Genomic DNA, 19,402 nt, shown 5'->3' on the forward strand with positions numbered 1-19,402 from the left:
CACTATGCAGTAGCCGCCGATGTCCGCCGACTGGGACTCGGAGGCCATAGAAATCCGCTGGTACGCAGGCAGGACTGGGAGAGATCAACGCCGCACCGTGTCGGGGTGGATGAAGCTCTCCGTGCTCCCAGAGTCAAAAAGGCAGATTGTATCGTGGCCATTTACCTTAATGTCCATTGTGGAACTGGCCAGCTGGTGCAGTCTCGCTTGGTCCAGTGTAACGGATGCCAGCGTAGGGGTCGGTGTGTCGCTGCGGGTATCAGATGAGGCGGTGTTGGGGGCCTGCTGCGTTCCAGCTGTCGTCCAAGATGGCGGCGTCCATGATCCCCATGTGGCTGGAGGCGTCCAAAATGGCTGCTGTACCGGTGGTTCGCACATGGCCGGGGAGGCCCAAGATGGCGGCCCGCATGGCCCACACGCGGCGCTGCTGGGTTCGGGGTGGCTTTGGCCCTGCAGACGTTAGCGTAGTGTCCCTTCTTCCCGCAGCCCAAGCAGATCGCGTTTTTCGCCGGGCAGCGCGCTCTGGGGTGTTTTGCCTGGCCACAGAAGTAGCATTTCTGGCCTTGGGGCACTGCTGTCTGGCCTTGGGACACTGCTGCGGTAGTTGGGCCGTGGCTGGGGTGGCACGGCGCTATGAGGCGGTCCTACCGTGTCCCAGGCTGTCATTCCCCGTGGTGTCCACGGTGCAGAGGAGTAGGCATCCATGCCCCGGTAGGCTGCATCCAATGATAGTGCGAGTTCAGAGGCCTTGTTGAGGTCGAGGTCACTCTGCTCCAACAGTCGCTGTCGGGTGTAATTGGATCTGTGGCCCGCTACAAAAGCGTCCCGGATAAGTTCCTCTGTGTACACGGCGGCCTTTACATCCTTACAACCACAGGCCCGGCCAAGCACAGACAGTGCCTGAAGGTATTCCACGGTCGATTCCCCAGGTTGTTGTTTACGACTCCCCAGAAGGTGCCTGGCGTACACTTCGTTCACTGGGCGCGTGTACTGGTCCTTGAGGAGCTTGATAGCGTCCGCGTACGAGGTCGCGTCTTGGATGACCGAGTACACTCGGTGGTTCACTTTGGAGGTCAGGACATCCAGTTTGTCCTCGTCCGATTTGATTGCTGCGGAGGCGGTCAGGAATTTTTCGAAACACTTAAGCCAGTGAGTAAATTTGGTGGATGAGTCCGCCTCCCGATGGTCTAAGTCCAGGCATGCTGGTGTGAGGATCTTCTCCATTATAAAAATGTTGTTAATAAAATTGATGCGCTATCAATTACTCATAAAAGACTGAGGCCTAGAAATTGGGTTTTGGCTTAGCCAGGGCTTTAGCGCCGGAAGTTAGTGCCGGCGCTAAGTCCCCCTGCGCGCGCCAAAAATTCAGCAGGGCCGCGCCCAAACGGCTGCCGGCGCTACTTAAGAGTCTTTGCGGCGGTAAATCGGCGCTAACTGCCGTTTCGCGCCGCAATTCCGGCGCTGCGGCACCCGATGCGGTGCGGCAGGCTCGGGAAGTGCAGGCCTCCTCCTTCCGTTAAGGAGGAGCTGCCTGCACCCGGCCGCGGCCCGCGCAAATCTCTTCAAAAATGAGCCCGGCACCTCGGACAAGTGCCGGGCTTGCATCTGTTCCGGGGGGGGGGGGGGGAGAAGTCCGGGGAGGGAGCTGCGGGCAGGCGGCCGGCGGGAAAGCGGCCGGCCGCCGCGGGGCCTTTAATGCGCCGGCGCAAACACATGTTGGACTCTGTTGCCAGAGTCTTAGTTGCGGCTGCCACGGGCGAGGCGGCCGCAACTGAATTTCGGCGCTAGGGCCCGTCGGCATGGCAACCGGGACGCTGCGCACACCAATGACGTCATCGGTGCCGGCGCAGCGCTACCGGTGCAACGCCGATTTAGGGCCCCAGGGAATTTTAAAACTGGCCATAACTCTGGCGCTAGTCCCTCTAGCGCCTCAAAAGCGGCGCTAAGGCAACTGAATTTCTAGGCCTGAGAGTTAAGAGAGTAACTAAAGGCTTTTATTAACAAAAGAATGAATGACTGCCTCAAGGGGTCGACCGGTCCAGAAATACAAAGGGCTGGGGAGCAGTCACCATTATTCTAGGACTTGTGGGAGGAGTCAGCCGAGGCATGTCCAGGCATGTACACAGTGGAATACAAACAGTGGTTTACCACACTCTGTATCTAACCCGTGCTGTACCTGCCCTGGTAGTGTTTGATGGGACAGTGTAGAGGGAGCTTTACTCTGTCTCTAACCCGTGCTGTACCTGCCCTGGGACTGTTTGATGGGACAGTGTAGGGGGAGCTTTACTCCCTATCTAACTCATGCTGTACCTGCCCTGGAAGTGTTTGATGAGACAGTGCAGAGCGAGCTTTACTCTGCATCTAACCTGTGCTGTACCTGCCCTGGGAGTGTTTAATGGACAGTGTAGAGGGAGCTTTACACTGTATCTAATCCATGCTGTAACTGCCCTGGGAGTGATTGATGGGACAGTGTAGAGGGAGCTTTACTCTGTATCTAACCCGTGCTGTAACTGCCCTGGGAGTGTTTGATGGGACAGTGTAGACGAAGCTTTACTCTGTATCTAACCTGTGCTGTGCCTGCCCTGGGAGTCTTTGATGGGACAGTGTAGAAAGAGCTTTACTCTGTATCTAACCCGTGCTGTACCTGCCCTGGGAGTGTTTGATGGGACAGTGTAGACGGAGCTTTACTCTGTCTCTAATCCATGCTGTACCTGCCCTGGGAGTGTTTGATGGGGACAGTGTAGATGAGCTTTACTCTGTATCTAACCCGTGTTGTACCTGCCCTGGGAGTGTTTGATGGGACAGTGTAGAGGGAGCTTTACTCTGTATCTAACCCGTGCTGTACCTGCCCTAGGAGTGTTTGATGGGACAGTGTAGAGGGAGCTTTACTCTGTATCTAACCCGTGCTGTATCTGCCCTGGGAGTGTTTGATGGGACAGTGTAGAGGGAGCTTTACTCTGTATCTAACCCATGCTGCACCTGCCCTGGGAGTGTTTGATGGGACAGTTTAGAGGGAGCTTTACTCTGTATCTAACCCGTGCTGTACCTGCCCTGGGAGTGTTTCATGGGACAGTGTAGAGAGAGCTTTACTCTGTATCTAACCCGTGCTGTACATGCCCTGGCAGTGTTTAATGGACAGTGTAGAGGGAGCTTCACACTGTATCTAACGCATGCTGTACCTGTCCTGGGAGTGTTTGATGGGACAGTGTAGAAAGAGCTTTACTCTGTATCTAACCCGTGCTGTACCTGCCCTGGGAGTGTTTGATGGGACAGTGCAGATGGAGATTTACTCTGTATCTAACCCATGCTGTACCTGCCCTGGGAGTGTTTCATGAGACAGTGTAGGGGGACCTTTACTCTGTATCTAACCCGTGCTGTACCTGCCCTGGGAGTGTTTGATGGGACAGTGTAGAGGGACCTTTACTCTGTATCTAACCCGTGCTGTGCCTGCCCTGGGAGTGTTTGATGAGACAGTGTAGAGAGAGCTTTACTCTGTATCTAACCCGTGCTGTACATGCCCTGGCAGTGTTTGAAGGGACAGTGTAGAGGGAGCCTTACTCCCTATCCAACTCATGCTGTACCTGCCCTGGGAGTGTTTGATGAGACAGTGTAGAGGGAGCTTTACTCTGTATCTAACCTGTGCTGTACCTGCCCTGGGAGTGTTTAATGGACAGTGTAGAGGGAGCTTTACACTGTATCTAACCCATGCTGTACCTGCCCTGGGAGTGTTTGATGGGACAGTGTAGAAGCTGCTTTACTCTGTATCTAACCCGTGCTGTACCTGCCCTGGGAGTGTTTGATGGGACAGTGTAGAGGGAGCTTTACTCTGTATCTAACGTGTGCTTTACCTGCCCTGGGAGTGTTGGATGGGACAGTGTAGAGTGAGCTTTACTCTGTATCTAACCCGTGCTGTACCTGCCCTGGGCGTGTTTGATGGGACAGTGTAGAGGGAGTTTTACTCTGTATCTAACGTGTGCTGTACCTGCCCTGGGAGTGTTTGATGGGACAGTGTAGAGGGAGTTTTACTCTGTATCTAACGTGTGCTGTACCTGTCCTGGGAGTGTTTGGTGAGACAGTGTAGAGGGAGTTTTACTCTGTATCTAACGTGTGCTGTACCTGCCCTGGGAGTGTTTGATGGGACAGTGTAGAGGGAGTTTTACTCTGTATCTAACGTGTGCTGTACCTGCCCTGGGAGTGTTTGATGGGACAGTGTAGAGGGAGTTTTACTCTGTATCTAACGTGTGCTGTACCTGCCCTGGGAGTGTTTGATGGGACAGTGTAGAGGGAGTTTTACTCTGTATCTAACCCGTGCTGTCCCTGCCCTGGGAGTGTTTGATGGGACAGTGCAGAGGGAGCTTTACTCTGTATCTAACCCATGCTGTACCTGCCCTGGGAGTGTTTGATGGGACAGTGTAGATCAGGGGTTCTCTGAGGCCCCTCCTGTGTTATAAAAATTCCCCGGACCCCCTGTAACACAACACAAGTATTCATTGTCTGTAAAGCGCTTTGGGACATCCTGAGATCACAGAAGCCTCTCCATAAATGCAAGTCTTTGCATTTCAAATCACTGAGCTTTATTTTTTGCAATAAATAGTTATTTGATGATTAACTGCGGTAATAGTATTTTAAAACTCCCTCCTCCTTGATTCTCCAATACAAGAGGCCCAGTGACCACACAAGCTGCCTTGTGGCCGCCTTCCTTCTAGCCCACGTGATCTGCTCAGCTGAGCAAAGCCCAGCTCCCAGGCGGAGGCGGGGAGTGCACTGATTGGCCCTATACTGCCCCGCCCACCCCTGCAGCCACAAATTGGAGAGTGAGCAGGGTGCAGTGGGCGGGGCTGGCCTTTGTTTGACAGTTTGAGCTCCCGCTCGCGGCGCTTTGAATTTCGCCCCAACAATGGAGGGCAGTTGGAGGCGGCTCACCACCTTCTCGAGGGCACCTAGGGATGGGCAATAAATGCTGAGCCATCCAGCGACACCCACATCCCAGGAATGAATCAAAAACAATTCCTACCACAGTCGTTAAATATAGGAATAACACTGTTTAATATATATATAAATACATATATATATATAGACATAATATACATACAAAAGTACATTTTCTCCAACTTTGACTAGTTTCTCCTGTCTGATATAAACCAACCCCCCAGTCACTGACACCAATCTCCTCCTGTCTGATATAAACCAACCCCACAGTCACTCACACCAATCTCCTCCTGCCTGATATAAACCAACCCCACAGTCACTGACACCAATCTCCTCCTGTCTGATATAAACCAACCCCACAGTCACTGACACCAATCTCCTCCTTTCTGATATAAACCAACCCCACAGTCACTGACACCAATCTCCTCCTGTCTGATATAAACCAACCCCACAGTCACTGACACCAATCTCCTCCTGTCTGATATAAACCAACCCCACAGTCACTGACACCAATCTCCGCCTGTCTGATATAAACCAACCCCACAGTCACTGACCCAAATCTCCTCCTGTCTGATATAAACCAACCCCACTGTCACTAACACCGATCTCCTCCTGTCTGATATTAACCAGCCCCACAGTCACTGATACCAATCTCCTCCTGTCTGATATAAACCAGCCCCACAGTCACTGATACCAATCTCCTCCTGTCTGATATAAACCAACCCCACAGTCACTGACACCAATCTCCTCCTGTCTGATATAAACCAACCCGTCATTGACACCAATCTCCTCCTGTCTGATATAAACCAGCCCCACAGTCACTGGCACCAATCTCCTCCTGTCTGCTATAAACCAACCCCGCAGTCACTGACACCAATCTCCTCCTGTCTGATATAAACCAGCCCCACAGTCACTGATACCAATCTCCTCCTGTCTGATATCAACTATCCCCAGTCACTGACACCAATCTCCTCCTGTCTGATATAAACCAACCCCACAGTCACTGACACCAACCTCCTCCTGTCTGATATAAACCAACCCCACAGTCACCGACACCAATCTCCTCCTGTCTGTTATAAACCAACCCCACAGTCAGACACCAATCTTCTCCTGTCTGATATAAACCAACCCCACAGTCACTGACACCAATCTCCTCCTGTCTGATATAAACCAACCCCACAGTCACTGACACCAATCTCCTCCTGTCTGATATAAACCAACCCCACAGTCACCGACACCAATCTCCTCCTGTCTGATATCAACCAACCCCACAGGCCTAGAAAGATTAAACTCAGCCCGTTGCTTCGATTGGACTTGTCTCCATCCCGTGCCGAGAGGATTGCTGTACCAGACGGAATGGGCAACATTTGGGGACTCTCGATTCTCCACCAATTCCCATTCCCCTTCTTTCTGGTGGATAATGGAGGTGCCACTGTGTGTAATGTGCAAGTCAGTAAGAATTGTCAGCGAGGATTAATCAGCACTTTCTAATTGGAGATGTTAATCAGTGGAACTTTTCAGACACTGAATTGTAGATTTTGTACCAAAGATCAATTTAGGTTTGAAGTAAAAGTTCATAATTTTATTGTAAACAAATTTCTGATGACAATCCCTGAATTAAGGAGAACGGTTCTTAAAGGGACACTGCAGCCCCAACAAGTCAATCAGCTATACATCCAGAATATTAAGCTCCAGACAGTTAAAGGGGTTAGTAACATCAGCAGAAACAAACCCCAACTGTCAGAATGAACATGGTTCAGTCCTGGATGTGATTAACAGCAGCAAAAACAGCAGAATCCAACCCTGCAGTCACTTGTGAACTCGCTGGTGTTTCAGCAGGTTGGGTGACTGAGTAAATTCCTTCCCACACACGGAGCATGTGAACGGCCTCTCCCCAGTGTGAACTCGCTGGTGAGTCAGCAGGTGGGATGACAGAGTGAATCGATTCCCACACTCAGAGCAGGTGAATGGCCTCTCCTCAGAGTGAACTCGCTGGTGTGTCAGCAGGGTAGAAGACCGAGTAAATCCCTTCCCACACACTGAGCAGGTGAACGGCTTCTCCCCAGTGTGAGTGCGCTGATGGGTCACTGTGGTAAACCACTTTTATCGTTCACTATCGTTACACTATGGTTATCACTGTTTATATCGTTACACTATGGTTATCACTGTTTACACTGTTGTATCACTACACAAGGTCACCTCGTCATGCTGTTATACCTGGGCTGACCACAGCTGACTCCACCCATGGCTCCGCCTGCTTGCCCAGGTATAAAGGTGGTCGACTGGCTGGTATTCCTCCTTGTTGGACCCGATCACCCACGAGGGTGGGCTCTGTTATTTAGCCAATAAAAACCTATAGTTACTATCTTAACTCGTCGCTTTTCATTGGATGAATTGATAGGTATATCAATTTTATTGGCTAAATTTTGAAATGAGTGGATCGGAGCAGCCAAGCGACCAGCCAAACGGCCAGCTACAACAGCCACAGCAGCCGGCCTGGCTGCGAGCCCTCCGACCGCCGTACCTGGATCTAAACCCTCAGGCAGCGAACTCAGCCCTCGACTTCGAACACTGGCTGAGCTGTTTCGAATCCTACCTGGGAGAATCCGGCGTGCCTCCGGGATCCAAACTAAGAGTTCTGACCGCACAGGTGAGCCCTAAAGTATTTGCATTCATCCGGGACCTTGCTACATACGAGGACGCCCTCAACCTGCTGAAAGAGCAGTACCGGAGCCCGGTAAATTCTATGTATGCCAGACATCTCCTAAGATCCCGCTCGCAGCAGCCAGGAGAGTCTGTAGATGAATTTTTACCGGCGCTACAAACACTCGGCAGGGACTGTGACTTTAAAGCTGTAACGGCTGCAGAAAATACTGAAGGGAATATCCGCGATGCCTTCGTGAAAGGCCTTCGGTCCGACTACTCACGGCAAAGACTGCTCGAATCAAAGGACCTCGACCTGAATACAACTGCAGCCCTCGCTCGCTCTCTGGAAGTGGCCCATCGGGACCTCGAGGCGTACTCCAGGTACTGTGCTGCGCGACCCTGGGACTCGGGCCCGACCCCGGCCGCAATACCCCTCGCACCGCCGCCTCTGGGACCTACCTCAGCGTCGGCATCCCAGAACCGATCGGGACCGCCACCCCCCGGTACCAGCTGCGACATCGGAGCCCCGTGATCGGGCCACCGGCTGCTTCTTCTGTGGCCAGGCGAAACACCCGAGGACGCGCTGCCCTGCAAGAAACGCGACTTGCTCCGACTGCCACAAGAAAGGCCACTTCGCGAAGGCCTGCAGGGGGAGAGCCACAGACGCCAGCAGTGCCTCATGCGAGTTGTGGGGGCAGCCATCTTTCATCAAGGCCACAGATGCCAGTATCCCCTTGTGTGAGTCGTGGGGGCGGCCATCTTTGATCAAGGCCACCGACGCCAGCAATGCCTCATGTGAGTTGTGGGGGCGGCCATCTTCTCCGCCATTTTATTCAACGTCGCGGGCGCTGCCATTTTGTCCACCACACTCGACCGCCACCTTGTCTCCAGACCCGACCACCGCCTCACCCGCAGACTACAGCAGCTCGCTCAGCCATACACTAGCCTCCGTCACACTGGACCAAGCTCGCCCGCATCACCTGTCCAAGTCCATGATGGACATCAAAGTAAACGGCCACGCCACGACCTGCCTGTTCGACAGCGGAAGCACGGAGAGTTTCATCCATCCAGACACGGTGAGCCACTACTCCCTCACTGTCCGGCCAACGCGCAACCGGATCTCGATGGCGTCGAGGTCCCATTCTACAGACATCAGCGGCTACTGTGTTGTGACCCTGTCGGTTAGGGGCACGGAGTATAAAAATTTTAAACTCCTCGTCCTGCCCCAGCTATGCGCTGCCGTCCTACTAGGGCTGGATTTCCAATCCCACCTTCAAAGTGTCACTTTGGCATACGGTGGACCCCTCCCCCCACTCACAGTCGACAACCAGCAGCCTTTAAACCGCCCACCGCATACCACCTGCGGCCTATCCACCCTCAAGGTCCCGCCCCCCTCCCTGCTCGCTAACCTCACCCGCGACTGTAAACCCGTCGCCACCAAGAGCAGGCGGTACAGCGCCGGGGACAGAGCTTTTATTAGCTCTGAGGTGCAGCGTCTCCTGAAGGAGGGCATCATCGAGAGGAGCAACAGCCCCTGGCGTGCCCAGGTCGTAGTCGTTAAGACCGGCAATAAAAACCGCCTGGTCATCGACTACAGCCAAACCATAAACCGGTACACCCAGCTGGACGCATACCCACTTCCCCGCATATCTGATATGGTCAATCAGATTGCACAGTACCGGGTATTCTCTACCATCGACCTTAAGTCGGACTATCACCAACTCCCTATCTGCCCTGAGGACCGCCAGTATACCGCCTTCAAGGCGACTGGCCGCCTCTACCACTTCCTTAGGGTTCCCTTCGGCGTCACCAACGGGGTTTCGGTCTTCCAAAGGGAGATGGACCGGATGGTTGACCAGAACGGGCTGCAGGCCACGTTCCCTTATCTAGATAACGTCACCATCTGCGGCCACGACCAGCAGGACCACGTTAATCTGGAGAAATTCCTCCGTACGGCCGAACGGCTGAACCTCACTTACAATAAGGAGAAATGTGTGTTTAACACCCCGCGTCTTGCCATCCTCGGCTGCGTAGTAGAGAACGGAGTCATCGGCCCCGACCCCAAAAGAATGCGCCCCCTCATGGAGCTTCCCCTCCCCCACTGCCCAAAGACGCTGAAGAGAACCCTGGGGCTCTTCGCCTACTATGCCCAATGGGTGCCGAATTATGCGGACAAAGCCAGACCCCTCATGAAGTCCACCTCCTTCCCCCTGACGGCAGAAGCGTGCGCAGCCTTCTCCCTCATAAAGGGAGACATTGCTAAGGCCACAATGCACGCGGTGGATGAGTCTATCCCTTTCCAAGTGGAGAGCGATGCATCCGACTTCGCCCTAGCTGCAACCCTTAACCAGGCGGGGAGACCTGTGGCCTTCTTCTCAAGGACCCTCCAGGGCCCTGAGATCCGACACTCTTCGGTCGAGAAGGAGGCCCAGGCGATCGTGGAGGCAGTACGACGCTGGAGGCATTACCTGGCAGGCAAACGATTTACCCTCCTCACCGACCAGCGTTCGGTCGCTTTATGTTTAATAACAAGCTGAGGGGCAAAATCAAGAACGACAAGATCTTGAGGTGGAGAATCGAGCTCTCCACCTATGATTATGATATCTTGTACCGGCCTGGTAAACTGAACGAACCCCCAGATGCTCTATCACGAAGTACATGCGCCAACGCGCAAATTGATAGACTGCAGACCCTCCACAATGACCTCTGCCACCCCGGGGTCACCAGACTTTACCACTTCATTAAGGCCCGCAACCTGCCCTACTCCATCGAGGAGGTCAGGACCATGACCAGGAACTGCCAAACCTGTGCCGAATGCAAACCGCATTTCTTTAGGCCGGACAGAGCAAGCCTGATCAAGGCCACCCGCCCCTTCGAGCGCTTGAGCATCGATTTTAAGGGGCCCCTCCCGTCCTCTGACCGTAATGTGTACTTCTTCAACATCATTGATGAGTACTCCCGTTTCCCCTTTGCCTTCCCCTGCCCAGACATGACCAGTACCACGGTCATCAAATGCCTGAACGACCTCTTCGCCTTGTTCGGGTTCCCGAACTATATACATAGCGACCGGGGCTCATCCTTCATGAGCGAGGAACTTCGCCAGTTCCTACTAGCGAGAGGTATTGCTGCAAGCAGGACCACCAGCTACAACCCCCGAGGGAACGGCCAGGTGGAAAGAGAGAACGCGACTGCCTGGAAGGCCGTTCTCTTAGCCTTAAAGTCTAAGGGCCTCCCAACCTCGCGCTGGCAGGAAGTCCTCCCGGCAGCGCTGCATTCCATCCGGTCACTGCTTTGCACGGCCATTAATGCCACCCCCCATGAACGAATGTTTGTTTTCCCCAGGAAGTCGACTACGGGAACCTCGCTACCAACATGGCTGACTTCTCCGGGGCCCGTCTTGCTGCGAAAGCACGTGAGGGCCCATAAAACGGACCCCCTGGTCGAGAGGGTGGACCTCCTGCACGCCAACCCCCAGTACGCCTATGTGGCATACCCAGACGGGCGGGAGGACACAGTCTCCTTACGAGACCTTGCACCCTCGGGCACCCCTGAGACACCACCGTTACCCCCCACCACTCCCCCAAATCCAGCCCAGGTAGACGGCATGCCGGAACCCCACGAGCCTTCGCCGACCACGCAGACACCAGCATTAACATCGGATACTGCACCACCGCCGCCGCTGCTGCGCCGATCAGAAAGACTTACGAGGCCTCCGGACAGACTGACATACCCGAACTGGTAGTACACTTCACCCCGCCGGACTCAAATCTAAACAAGGGGTGAATGTGGTAAACCACTTTTATCGTTCACTATCGTTACACTATGGTTATCACTGTTTATATCGTTACACTATGGTTATCACTGTTTACACTGTTGTATCACTACACAAGGTCACCTCTTGTCACGCTGTTATACCTGGGCTGACCACAGCTGACTCCGCCCATGGCTCTGCCTGCTTGCCCAGGTATAAAGGTGGTCGACTGGCTGGTATTCCTCCTTGTTGGACCCGATCACCCACGAGGGTGGGCTCTGTTATTTAGCCAATAAAAACCTATAGTTACTATCTTAACTCGTCGCTTTTCATTGGATGAATTGATAGGTATATCAGTCACCAGTTGCTCTGTGCTTTTAAAGCTCTTCTCTGTGCTTTTAAAGCTCTTCTTACAATCAGAGCATTCAAAAGATCTCTCCCCAGTGTGAATGTGCTGGTGTGTCAGCAGGTGGGATGACTGAGCGAATCCCTTCCCACACATGGGGCAGGGGAATGGTTTCTCTCCGGTGTGAACTCACTGGTGTGTCAGCAGGGTGGATGAACGAGTGAATCCCTTCCCACACACGGAGCAGGTGAACGGTCGCTCCCCGGTGTGAACTCGCTGGTGTGTTCGAAGGCTGGATCTCCCAGTGAATCCCTTCCCACACACGGAGCCGGTGAACGGCCTCTCCCCGGTGTGACTGTGTCGATGTTTTTCCAGATCTGATGGGTATTTGACTCCCTTCCCACAGTCCCCACATTTCCACGGTTTCTCTGTGGTGCGGGTGTCCTTGTGTCTCTCCAGGTTGGACAATCAGTTGAAGCCTCGTCCACACACAGAACACGTGTACGGTTTCTCCCCGCTGTGAATGCTGCGATGTTTTTCAGGCTGTGTAACTGGTTAAAGCTCTTTCCACAGTCAGTGCACTGGAACACTCTCACTCGGGTGTGTGTGTCTCGGTGCTTTTCCAGTCACACTCATGTTTGAAACCTTTTCCCACAGACAGAACAGACAAACATTCCTCCTCCCACATTCAAAGGCCGATGATATTCAGGTCCTGATGAATCGAGTGACTCTGTCAGATCTTGACGTGATGTTTGGTTTGAGTTACCCATCTGCAAATCCTGCCCTTCTAATACCCTGTAAAAGGAGTTTACAAAAGTCATCACTGTAAATACAGGATAGAAATTCAGAAGACAATTCTAGTTTCTATGGAACATTCTTTCCTCTCTTGTTCCCCAAAAGCTGTAAATCCCCGTCCCACACACTCTCTCTCCTCCCTGTGCTGAAACCTAAACCCATTGCACCATCTCCAACATTCCTTTCCTCCACTCCCAGTTTTCCCCCTCCCTCTACTCTGTTTGGGTTCAGTTCTCCACCTGCTGTGTGCAGAGTGAGAATAAAATCAATGAATCAATGATTTTCTCTGCTGGTCACTAGGACACTGAAGCCCCGCCCACTCCCTGTTCCTGTACCAAGGTGGCCGCGCATGCGCATTGCTGCAGCTGGAACCGGGCTGTCTTTCCTCCACCAAGATGGTGGCGCCTAACCCGGGCCTGTCACCAAGGAGAAGCCTCACCGCTGCCATCCGGCGAAACACAGACCAAGCCGCTGGATCTCATTCGAGCCTGAGGCCGTTCTCCAACTTTATAAACCCTGTGGCGTGGCCTACCCGCAGTTTATTAATCTCCCGACCCCGCTCCTGCTGACCTGCAGTTCCGCAAGGCGACCGCGCGAGGCTTTCTTTGTAAAGTCGGTGAGGGACACGTGACCCAGGCCCGCAGCCTGATTGACGGGAGCTTCCGACCAATAGGGAGCGAGTGGGGCGGGGCTGGAGGAGCGAGCCGGCGGCGGGTTCTCCAACCAATCGGGGAGCCCGAGGGGCGGGACTAGCGCCGGCTGATTGTCTGATCCACAGGGCAGCGAGTTTCTCCAGTCCCTTGTTCAGGGCCCGGGGCCAGGGGAGGCTGTGGGCCTTTATTCCCCTTATTGGACACAAGGCTCTTTGTCTCACAACACACTGGCTCAGATTTCAATAATCACTTTACAGGAAATAGTGAATTAAAAATTGCAAAACTGAGATTGTTAGTTTTACACAGGATATAAGGCACAGAAACAGGCCATTCGGCCCAACCAGCCCATGTCGCAACCAACAGAGTACCCTTCGTCGTCCAGTACTTCGCCAGAGCGGAGAAACTATGCCATGTTCTTCGCAGCCTTCAACATGTCATCGATGACAATGAACACCTCGCTAAGGCCATCCCCACGCCTCCACTACTCACCTTCAAACAGCCGCCTAACCTCAAAGAGGCCATCATTCACAGCAAATTACCCAGCTTTCAGGAGAACAGCGACCACGACACCACATAACCCTGCCACGGCAACCTCTGCAAGACATGCCAGATCATCAACACAGATACCATCATCACACGTGAGGACACCACCCACCAGTACATACTCATGTGACTTGGCCAACGTTGTCTACCTCATACGTTGCAGGAAAGGATGCCCCGGAGCATGGTACATCTCGGCGAGACCATGCAGGCACTGTGACAACGGATGAACGGACACCGCACAACAATCGCCAGGCAGGAGTGTTCCCTCCCAGTCGGGGAACACTTCAGCAGTCAAGGACATTCAGCCTCTGATCTTCAGATAAGCATTCTCCAAGGCGGCCTTTGAGACACAAGACAACGCAAAATCGTCGAGCAGAAACTGATAGCCAAGTTCCGCACTCATGAGGACGGCCTCAACTGAGATCTTGGGTTCATGTCACGCTACATGTAACCCCACCTGACGTAGAGTCATCCAGACTCAAGTTGTCGTTGGCTTGTTCTCTCTACACAGATGCGGCCGGACCTGCAGTGATTTCCAGCAAAAAAAAAAATTTCTTTTTGTTTGTTTTTTGTTTTTCATACAGACCCCAGCATCTGCAACATTTGACCCCTTGTGACCCCACCTCATTGTTCTTTGATGTAATGTTTTCCTGACTGACCTGTTTGGACACCATTCACACCTGTGATTGCTGTGATTATCTCTCTGCCGAGGTGTGATAAAGGGCAGTTAGAAAGATTATCTGTAATCATCTGGCAGTGGGCAGCACGGTGGCATAGTGGTTAGCACTGTTGCCTCACAGCGCCAGGGACCCGGGTTCGAATCCGGCCTCGGGTGACTGTCTGTGTGGAGTTTGCACATTCTCCCCGTGTTTGCGTGGGTTTCCTCCGGGTGCTCCGGTTTCCTCCCACAGTCCAAAGATGTGCGGGTTAGGTTGATTGGCTATGATAAATTGACCCTTAGTGTTAGGGGGATTAAATACGTGGGGTTACAGGGTTAGGGTGGGATATGTGTTGGTGTAGGGGTTACGGGGATCAGGTGGGATATGTGTCGGTGCAGGCTCGATGGGCCGAAATGGCCTCTATCTGCACTGTGGGGTTTCTGTGATTTCTGTGATACTCTCTGACTATATATGTTGTGCTTATATGCTTCTCTTCACTTCACCTGACGAAGGAGCAGCACTCCGAAAGCTTGTGATTTCAAATAAAGCTGTTGGACTATAACCTGGTATTGTGTGACTTCTCACATTTGTCCACCCCAGTCCAACACCGGCATCTCCACATCATCACTATTTACCATGTTGCCAAGTTTTGTATCATCCGTAAACTTCAAACTTGCATACCTATACCCAAGTCCAGGTCAGTTATATATAACAAGAAAAGCAATGGTCCTAATCCCGACCCCTGGGGGAACCCACTGCATACTTCCCTCCAGTCAGAAAAACATCCCTCAGCACTACTCACTGTCTCCTCTCCCTTAGCCAATTATACCCAAATTACCATCAGCCCTTTAATTCCCTGTTCTTCTATTTTCCAACTAAGTCTCTTATGTGGTACTTTATCAAATGCCTTTTGAAAGTCCATATATACAACATCTGCTGCACTACCTTCATCAACCCTCTGTTACTTCATCAAAGAACTCAATCAGGTTAGTCAGACACGATTTACCTTTAACAAATCCACACTGGCTGCCCCTTATTAACCCATGCTTCTCCAAGTGAGAATTAATTTTGTCCTTGACCATGGTCTCTAATCGTTCACCCATCACTGACATTAGACTGATTGGCCTGTAGTTACCAGGTTTATCCCTCTCCCCTTTTTTAAACAGGGTGTAACATTTTCAATCCTCCAGTCTTCTGGCACCACTCCCATATATCTGAGGGAGATTGAAAGATTGTGGTCGGAGCTTCTGCTGTCTCCACCCTAGCTTCCCTCAGCAACCTAGGATGCATCGCATCTGGACCGGGTGACTTGTTAACTTTGAGTGATGACAACATATTTAGGACCTCCTTTCTATCCATTTTTATCCAATTTCTCTACTCCCCCCTCCTCTACTGCGACATTAACTTCATCCTCTTCTTTTGTGAAGACAGATGCTAAGTACTCATTCAGTACCTCAACCACGCCCTCTGCCTCCGTATGATGAGCTCCTATTTGGTCCCTAATCGACCCCACCATTCCTTTAACTATCCTTTTACTTTTCATACGTTTATAAAAGATTTTCGGGTTCCCTTTTACGTTACCCACTAATCTTTTCTCGTACTCTCTCCCTTATGTCAGCTGTGGTTCAGTGGGTAGCACACTCGCCTCTGAGTCAGAAGGTTGTGGGTTCTAGTCCCACTTGAGCACATAAAGCTAAGCTGACGCTCCAGTGCAGGGCTGAGGGAGTGCTGCACTGTTGGAGGTGCTGTCTTTCTGATGAGACTTTAAACTGAGGTCCTGTCTGCTCTCTCAGGTGGATGTAAAAGATCCCATGGCACTATTTTGAAGAAGAGTAGGGGAGTTATCCCCGGTGTCCTGGCCAATATTTATCCCTCAACCAACATAACAAAAACAGATAATCTGGTTATTATCACAATGCTGTTTGTGGGAGCTTGCTGAGCACAAATTGGCTGCTGTGTTTCCCACATTACAACAGTGACTCCACTTCAAAAGTACTTCATTGGCTGTAAAGAGCTTTGAGATTTCCGGTGGGTCGTGAAAGGCGCTATATAAATGCAAGTCTTTCTTTCATATATCCTTTTTCAATTTCCCCCACACTCTGTATTCTCCTGGTTTTTGACTGTATTCTGTACCTGACATTTGTTGTAAACCTCCTTTTTCTGTTTTATTCTAACCTCGACATCCTTTGTCATCCAGGGAGCTCGAGCTTTGGACGTCCCAGCTTTCCTCCTTATGGGAATATGCTTGGTTTGTACCCGGTCTCAAATTTTGTTTTATAACGCTCCCGTGAAGCGCGTTGGGACATTTTACTACATTAAAGATGTTATATAAATAGTTGTTGTTATTGCCTGAAACTAACAAATGCCACAGAGGAAAAATAACAGTATTTTAACTCCCAAATCTGTAAAGCGGTTTGTCTTTCCGTCTGTCTTTCCGTCTGTCTGCCCGGCTATACAATCAAAAGTTATAGAGCGTACCTACACATATGTTATATCAAAAGAAAGCTTATCATTAGGGGACTCTGATAGGTGTATTTACTTTTTGGTCAGACAAAAATTGTTAGGACAGTATACAAAAAAGGTTCAAAAAACAGCAACATTCTGCTCATTAGCATTGAGTGACGTGATGGTTGACCAATCGTACAGGGGATTAACCTGATGGTTGACCAATCGGTGCATCACGGGGGGCGTTTCATTGCGTGTATGGGCGGGCCCTAATCCTTCTGAGCTGAGGTGAGTGGTCGCCATCTTGATTCCTAACTCTTCATTTCTTTTTCCCACTTTCTGCGCGTTTATTTTCAAATCTAGATTTCTCAGCAAAAAAAAAAAGTAGCTTTTAAAACACAATTAAATTGTTTTTAAAAAAAGTGAATTAATTTGTAAATATTTTCTCTAACCTCATTAATTTTCCTACCTTTCACCGTTTTTTGCAGGCCTCGAAGCCTCGGCCTCCCCTCCCCAGCCACGCCCAAGCTAGGCACCTCCCGTCCCGCTCAACAAACGGCCCGTGATCGCTGCCATCTTTCTAAAGGCTGGTGGGGCGGTACGGAGCTCCACGAAGCCATCGCCGGGCGCTGGGCTCGGGTGCTTTGTGGCCTGCGGCCCGAACGGCGGCTGCGGAGCTCAGGCTGCCCAGGGCGCTGGGCTCGGCTGGGCCATGTCAGTGCGGGGTGTTCGCCTCGGCCAACGGCATCAGGGTGACGGCCGAGGCCGCCAAACGCGTCCAAGCGAACGCGTTCATCCAGGTGCCGAGGCCCGGGCCCCAGGGCGGAAAGAGGGATTGGAGCGGGGGATGAGGGCTCGGGGAGGGGAGAGGGATGAGGGAGAGGGGGGGAGAGGAGGGAGAGGGGGGAGAGGAGGGAGAGGAGGGAGAGGGGGGAGGGGGGGAGAGCAGGGAGGGGGGAGGAGGGAGAGGAGGGAGAGGGGAGAGGGAGGAGGGAGAGGGGAGAGGAGGAGGAGGGGGAGAGGGGAGGAGGGGAGGAGGGAGAGGAGAGGGGAGGAGAGGGGGAGAGGGAGGGGGGAGAGGGGGGAGGGAGGGGGAGAGGGGAGTGGAGGGAGAGGGGGAGAGGAGGGAGGGGGAGGGAGGGAGAGGAGGGAGGGGGAAGGGGAGAGGGGAGGAGGGAGAGGAGAGGGAGAGGAGAGGAGCGAGAGGGGGGAGAGGGGGGAGAGGGAGGAGGGGAGAGGGGGGAGAGGGGGAGAGGGAGGAGAGGGAGGAGAGGGGGGAGGAGGGGGGAGAGGGGAGGAGGGAGAGAGGGGGGAGAGAGAGGGGGAGGGATAAGGGAGAGGGGGAGAGAGAGGGGAGAGGGAGGAGGGAGAGGGGGAGGGAGAGGGGGGGAGAGGGAGTAGGGAGAAGGGAGAGGGAGGAGCAGAGGGGAGAGGGAGAGGGAGAGGGGAGGAGGAAGAGGAGGAGGAGGGGAGAGGGGGAGGGGCGAGGGGCAGGGGAGGAGGAGGAGGGGAAGGGGGGAGGAGGAGTGGAGAGAGGAGGGAGAGGAGGAAGAGGGGGGAGAGGAGGGAGTAGGGAGAGGAGGGAGGGGGAGGAGGGAGAGGAGGGAGGGGGGAGGAGGGAGAGGGAAGGAGAGGAGGGAGAGGGGGAGAGGGAGGAGGGAGAGGGAGGAGAGAGGGGAGGAGGGGGAGGGAGGAGGAGGGAGAGAGAGGGAGGAGAGGGGGGAGAGAGAGGGGGGAGAGGGAGGAGGGAGAGGGGAGGAGGAGAGGGGGAGAGAGAGGGGAAGAGAGAGGGGGAGAGGGAGGGAGGGAGGGGAGAGGGGGGAGGAGGGAGGGAGGGAGTGGGGAGAGGAGGGAGGGGGAGGAGAGAGAGGAGGGAGAGGGGAGAGAGAGGGGGAGAGGTGGAGGAGGGGGTGAGGGGGAGAGGGAGAGAGAGGGAGGAGAGGGGGGAGGGAGAGGGGGGAGGGAGAAGGAGGAGGAGAGGGGAGAGGGGAGGGGGAGAGAGGAGGGGAGGGGGGGAGGAGTAGGGGGGAGGAGAGGGGGAGAGGGGGGAGGGGGGAGGAGGAGGGGGAGAGGAGGGGAGAGGGGGGAGGGGTGTGGAGGAGGGGGAAGGGGGGAGGAGGGGAGGGGGAGGAGGAGGGGAGAGGGGGGAGGGGGGGAGGAGGAGGGGGTGAGGGGGAGGAGGAGGGGGGGAGATGGAGGAGGGGAGAGTGGAGAGGGGAGGGGGGAAGAGGAGGGGGGAGGGGGGAAGAGGGAGGAAGGGGGAGCGAGTCGGGGGTTTCATCAATTAGGGGCATTTCCTAATTAAGGAAAAGTCACAGAAATGGATACAGATTTATTGGCATCATTCGAACAACCAGCAAAGATTCAGAATCAAACGATGTCTGAGTTTCTGCTTCACACAGGCGGTCAGAAGCTGCAACGTAAGTCTTCAAGCATTACTAACTACACCCTGGATCCCAAATATTAACCAGAATTATATTCAATGTTAGAAGTATTTTAAAGTACATAAAATTTTAATGTGGAACAAGTAACAGCATTTTGAAATTATTAAATCGCAGATTAAAAGCCTTAAGAAAGTGGCTCCTGATTCCTCCGGTCAGAGGGTAGCTGGCTTCATTGTCCTATAACACAGTCA

The 19,402-nt window shown here is 53.1% G+C and overlaps 1 pseudogene; it reads right to left on the reverse strand.

The window, feature by feature from the left end:
• Window positions 1-5,018: 5,018 nt before the first annotated feature.
• The window catches only part of LOC147119185 (uncharacterized), a 16,544-nt pseudogene continuing 2,160 nt past the window's right edge, over window positions 5,019-19,402 (reverse strand).

The sequence above is a fragment of the Somniosus microcephalus genome, chromosome 4, assembly GCF_052327205.1.
Source record: "Somniosus microcephalus isolate GS21.2 chromosome 4, FLI_Smic_1.0, whole genome shotgun sequence".
In the NCBI taxonomy this organism is placed as follows: Eukaryota; Metazoa; Chordata; class Chondrichthyes; order Squaliformes; family Somniosidae; genus Somniosus; species Somniosus microcephalus.